This window comes from Hypanus sabinus, unplaced genomic scaffold, assembly GCF_030144855.1.
Source record: "Hypanus sabinus isolate sHypSab1 unplaced genomic scaffold, sHypSab1.hap1 scaffold_248, whole genome shotgun sequence".
Classification (NCBI taxonomy): Eukaryota; Metazoa; Chordata; class Chondrichthyes; order Myliobatiformes; family Dasyatidae; genus Hypanus; species Hypanus sabinus.
The window spans coordinates 286,791-293,225 of NW_026780602.1; positions in this window are offsets into that span (position 1 = coordinate 286,791).

Consider the following 6,435-nt stretch of genomic DNA (forward strand, 5'->3'; position numbering starts at 1 on the left):
GCTACCAGTAATATGATGCAGTGTTTCGGCCAATCAGAGTTCAAAACCTAACACTGCGTCAACTTATGGCAGAATGGGAACCTGATGGTCATCTGACTGGACCAATGATCGGGCTGGAAAACCTGGGCGTGAGTCACGAGATACTGGGGATACGTTTCACATTGTCCCCTGCAACTAAACCGAATTCAATTTATCATGGTCTTTTTGATAAATCAGGTCTTGCCCAACACAACTGGTCATCACGTTTCCTGTAGGCTAACAGGAATAAAATGTTTTTAATATAAAATTGAAATAATAGTGCTGGAAACTTGTTTCCTCAGATTAGATTTGTGGAAAGAGAAACTGTGGAAGACCCAGTATCAGGACTGGGACTGTCCAAGTTGCTGCCTGATTTGCTGAACGTTTCCAGCATTTTCTCTGGTTACTTTAAATTATGCACAATTATTGACTGGTTACAGGATGTTTGTGACGGCCTGAACTAAGTTGCAGAAATGTAATGCCCACATTCATTAGTTTCGTCTTCATTACAACACAGAGTTAATACAGTCGTTACATTCACTGCTCACAAAATCCTCCCCACCCCACTATCTGTCTGTTACATCTGCTCCCGAGGCCCATGTCTCTCACTGAGGGACCGTGACCAGAGAGAGATAAAAATGAGCACCACTCCCTGCAAGTCACATGGGCTGTTACCCTGGTAACGGAGAAAGTGGCTCTCCAAAAATGACAAAAAATGCAATAACAGACTCACTTTAAAAGCTGTCAAGATTAACACTTCGCCATTTTGTAACGTTGAACCTAAAATTGTAATTATTGATGTGATAAAGACTGATCAGAAATTGACAAGAAGTTTGATATATATTTCATTGAAGTGAGGGCATACAGACTGGACAGAGGTTGAACAAAATGGTTGATACATATTATTGGGATGGTGGGATACAGGTTGGACAGAGTTTGAAGAAGATGGTTGATATATATTATTGAGATGGTGGACACAGACTGGACAGAGGTTCAACAAGATGGTTGATGCATGTCATTGGGATGGTGGGTTACAGGCTGGACAGTGTTTAAACAAGATGTGCGGGGAATGAGCAGGTGGAACCAGAATGGAAAAGGGATCATCATTAGTTTTCTCTTCATTCAGTACACACAGTCAACGCGCTTCAACTCTGGGATGTTGGTGGGATTCCTTGCCTGAACTGTTGCTTCAGGCCATTCCACAACATTCCTATGGGATTAACGTTAGGGCTTTGGCTCGGCCATTCCAAAACGCGAAATTTTCTTTTGAAATTATTGTCTTATTTATTTTCTCCTGTCTTTCGGACCATTGTCTTGTTGCGTTATCCAACTTTAATTAAACTTCAGGTGACAGACTGCTACCCTGATATTGTCCTGTAAAGTGCCTTTATATAAAATTAACACAGCTGCCATTTCATACCGTTGAAACTAAAATTTGAAATGGCTGCCTTTACCCTACCTCATGCGGCATTCAATAAATCCTCTTCTAGTTCTAGGTAACAAACACTGAGTGCGGTAATAACTTAGTGAGGCAGAATACTTCACAATGAGGTGGGAGTAGGAGAAAGATTGCTAATGTATAATTATTGATAAGATACAGGTACAATATGAACAATACAGCACGGAATGAGCAGATAGAACTTGATGGAAGAATACATCAAGGACGATCACTGATGGTCCTACAGAAATAGACAGTTACTGAATTAACAGTATAAATAATATAAATGATCCTAAAGTGAAAAAGCTAGAACGAACCAATGTACACTTTGCATATGCCCTTTGAAATTATGCATGCCTTGTAATCCAGGAAATTTCCTGGTAAAGCTCGTCTGCAATCGCTCCAAAACCACGACATCCTTCCGAGAATGAGGTTACTAGAACTGTATGAAATACTCCAGATGTGGTCTAACTAGTGCTTTAACATAACTTCCTGACATTTGAAATCAACGCCTCGATTATAAAGGTAAGCATGCCATTTGCATTCTTAACTACTCTGTTGATCTGAGTAGTCTCTTTCAGGGAGCGGTGATCTTGGACTCCAAGATACTTCTGCTCATCAACAATGGTCAGGTTCTTGTACTTAACAGTGTTCTGTCTCTACATTTGACCCACTGAGATGACAGGATGATAATCAAATCTCACTGAGTTTTGTGGGGTCCTGTTGAATTCATTACGAAGTGCACAACTACGGGAAGGCCCAGGTCCAGAGAAACACTGAACTGCAACAGCATCGCAGGCAAGTACATTCAGATAAAACACAGAACACAAATTAAACAATTGTGCCATTAACAATATCGAAATGTGTTTTATGTCATTAAATACAGGTTCAATGAAATGATATAATATATATTATGTATCAATAATATATAATATAATTTAATGTATCAATAACAGACAGAAATCCCATCAACAATGTAGAGATATAAGTTTTAGGTCCTTAACAATATCTTAATATACATTTGTGTCATTATCAGTATATAACTATACTTACATGTCTACAACAGACTTAGAAATGTTGGATTTGGTCCCTCGGTCAAATTGCTGATAGAGTTTGTAAAAAACTGGGCTCCAACCACCGGTCATTACAACACACACTGAAACATCTCACAGACCCAGGAAGGATTTGGTTATTCCATCTCCTTAAAAACAGAGACAACAGGAACCGGAGCAGGCCACTCGGCCCTTCCAGCCTGTACTGTCATTCAATAAGATCCCGGGCCAGTCCATCATTGCCCCACAACACCACTCCTATCCCCACTTTTCCCAGACCATTGGCCCGTCCTGGAGGTCAAAAGTCTTTCGGTGTTTGTCCACCAGCTCACCACCACCATGGTTTCAGACATTTCCCAGCTGAACCCCTCCTATCCCCACAGGGACAGATATCGTCTTTGCTCTTTCTCACACCACCGGTATCCTTTCAATAAAATCCCCCTCCCCTCCGTCTTCTGCCAGGATCCCTAACTCCCCCGGGAGCTGATTCAAGCTGATGGGCCGAGCGGTTTACTCCAAACTCTCAGCGATACATCAAAATCCGGCCGCAGGAGACACTTCACAAGCGCCGGAAATTCCCTGGGAGGGAAATGGAAATAAATCAAAAAGAGGGACATTTACTTTGGGGTTGGCTCCGCTTTGACGGGGTGCTCGCTGAGGGAGCGGGGTTACCGCACTCTTGGATGCTCTCCATCCGCTATTGGGTGTAACCAGTGATTGATATCACTTCGCACCAATGGGACAGCTCAGCTCCAGAATCCCTGTTGACGGCAGTGTGTGGGTGACGCCACTTGTGGAAGAGAGCTCGTAATTAAAAACACCTGAATGGACGATTCTTATGATTTCAGTGTGACAACGACATTAATCACGGATTTCATCACTGAATCCAGTGTTGTGGGATGTAAAGTCCCCTGTTATGTGTCCGGCTGTGCCGTGTTGTTGGTGTAGTGGGCAGCGTGGTGTTTGTCTCGATTCGGGTCACAACACCAGAATTGGCAGCGGGGTCCACACACAGTGTATTAGTCAACAGAAAACCTCCTGTCCCTGCAGTATTTGTCTCCTGGTAAACTCAACAACCTTAACATGTGGACCATAGATATCCCGTCCTCTAAAAGTCAGTGAATATTTTGGACAGCTGAGCGCAGAAAAGAATTAAGTTTATTGGTCATAAAACCTCGCACATACTTGGTTGGATGGATTTAGTTTGGAGTTCGGGATGTCACAGTGAAAGAGCCGGACGGCTGAAATCTCTCCATTGTCCAAACATCCTTCCAGATGAGGCAACAGTTCAGTTGCGAATCCCCCTGTGGTCGCCTAATTCGATGCAGCCTCCTCTACACTGGTGACACCAACTCCTCCACATTTGTGCGGCGTTAGGTTTTATTTTGGGGGAGAGGGGGTGTTGATGTTCTTGTTGCATTTTTTGAGGGGAGAGGAGTTTTTTGAGGTTGACGATCGGTTTGCCATTCTATTTATGTTTATGTATGTGTGTGTGTGTGTGGGGGGGGGGGGTTATGTTTCTCTCTGAACGGCGTTCATGTTCTTTCTTTGTTTCATGGCTGTCTGGAGGAGAAAAAAATCAGAGTTGTATATGGATACATGCTTTGATAATAAATTAACCTTTGAATTATCTGCTATGAGTGGGACTTCTAGACACTAGACACTCGAATACTACAGCATAGTACAAGCCCTTCAGCCCTCAATGTTGTGCCGACCCATATATTCCTTTAAAATGTACTAAACACACTCTACCCCGTAATCTTCTATATTTCGTTCATCCATGTGCCTGATCAAGGGGCTCTTAAATACCCCTAATGTTTTAGCCTCCGCTAACATCACTGGCAAGTCATTCCAGGCACTCACAAACCTCTGTGTAATAAACTTACCCCTGATGTCTCCCCTAAGCTTCCCTCCTTTAAACATGCACATATGCCCTCTGGTGTTCGCTATTCGTGCCCTGGGGAACAGGTACTGAATATCCATCTTATCTATACCTCTCATAGTCTTGTAGACCTCTAGCAAGTCCCCTCTCATTCTTCTACGCACCAATGTGTCTCATAAGACTTGATTTCAAATCCAGACAACATCCTGGTAAATCTTATCTGTACTGTCTCCATAGCTTCCACATCCTTCCTATAATGAGGTGACCAGAACTGAACACTGTACTGTAAGTGTGCTCTTGCCAGATGTTTGCAGATTTGCAGCATGTCCTCACTACTCTTGAACTCAATCCCCCTATTATCCCATAGGCCTTCTTATCTATCCTATCAACCTGTGCAGCGACATTGAGGAATATATGGATTTCAACCCCAAAGTCCCTCTGTTCATCCACACTCTTAAGTAACCGACCAATAACCCTGTACTCAGCCTTCTGGTTTGTCCTTCCAAAATACATCACCTCACACTTCCCCGGATTGATCTCCATCTGTCGCTTTTCAACCAATTCTGCATCCTGTAACTTTCGATAACCTCCAGCTCCACCCACAACTCCTCCAATCTTCGTGTTATCTGCAAACTTCCTTCCACCTCTTCATCCAGGTCATTTATCATAATCACAAACAGCAGGTATCCCAGGACAGACCTTTGCGGCCCTCCACCAGTCACCGACCTCCAGGCAGAATACTTTCCTTCCACTGCTACCCTCTGCTTTCTTCCTGCAAAGTAGAAAAATTTTGCCCACGGCTATATAGTTTAAAGGTATCCCATAATGTTCCACTGGAAATTTCTTCCGTTGAGTTAGTTGATAAGAAAAATACAATTTGTTCTTTAATGAAATTAACAAAATTTAAATCCTGAAGCAAAGCAGAGTTGAACCACCATGGTCGATTGGACCTCTTGCGCGTACTAGGCGCTGTCTCCGCGCCGGCTTTCGAGTCTCCGTATTTTTCTTCTCGGGTGGGTTCGGTTCCTGCCTCCAACGCTGGAAATTGCCCAGAGTGTTCCGTTACTAACAGGACTCTGTATGAGAGTTTCATCATACCACTCTGCGCTTTCGTTACAACAGCAGTATTTTGTGGTCACAGAGACGGGGAGGGAGGATGAATATCGCGAAGACAGGTTGAAGAAAGTGAGATCGCGGATACGGTGTGGGAAGGACTCGGGTCAAGCAGGCGGGGTGGGAGAGGTCAGAGAAATGGCACGGGTTGCTTGTTTCAGAGGAACTATAGAATGTAAGCGCTGTAATCCCAGAATACCCCGCAGGTAGGAAAGTCAAAATCGCTCAGTGTATTTATGTACAGTATTCTCTGACTCACACTTCCCTACCTCATCCAAGTCTCTCTCTCTCTCTCTCTCTCTCTCTCTCTCTCTCTCTCTCTCTCTCTCTCTCTCTCTCTCTCTCTCTCTCTCTCTCAACCCCAGTGTCTGTTTCCCTCCCCAGCTCTTATAATATTCCGTCTCCCTGTATTCACCCATCTCCCCAACTCCTCTGGCCACCAGTACCTAAACCCACCTCTCCCTCTCCATTGACTCCCCAATCCTGGTTTCTCCCTCACACGAGTTTCTCTCTCTACATGCCGACACACCTACTCTACCCATCACACAGCCGCGTCTCGGAATCTCTCCTTCTGAGTTCTCTTCAAATCTCCCTCCACACCCCGATTCCCAAATATCGCTCCTCACCCCAGAACTCTCGACTTCCCCTGCCCCCTCCCCGTCGATCTCTCTCTACTTCACCGGTCTCTCTCCCAGACTCTCCCCTCAGTCATTTCGTCCCAAGTCTCTGCCTCATCTTTGACATACAATTTTCACTTTACCCCGCCCCACTCTATCTCGCTCAGTTTCCCTCTACTTCTGCCGTTCTCCTCTCCTAGAATCTCGGCGGCATCTCTCTTCTCCCCCCCCCCCCACCATCCTTCTATTCTCAGACACTCGCCGCCGTCTCTCTACATTCTCCAGTCTCTTTCTCACCCCACCAGTCTCTCACAT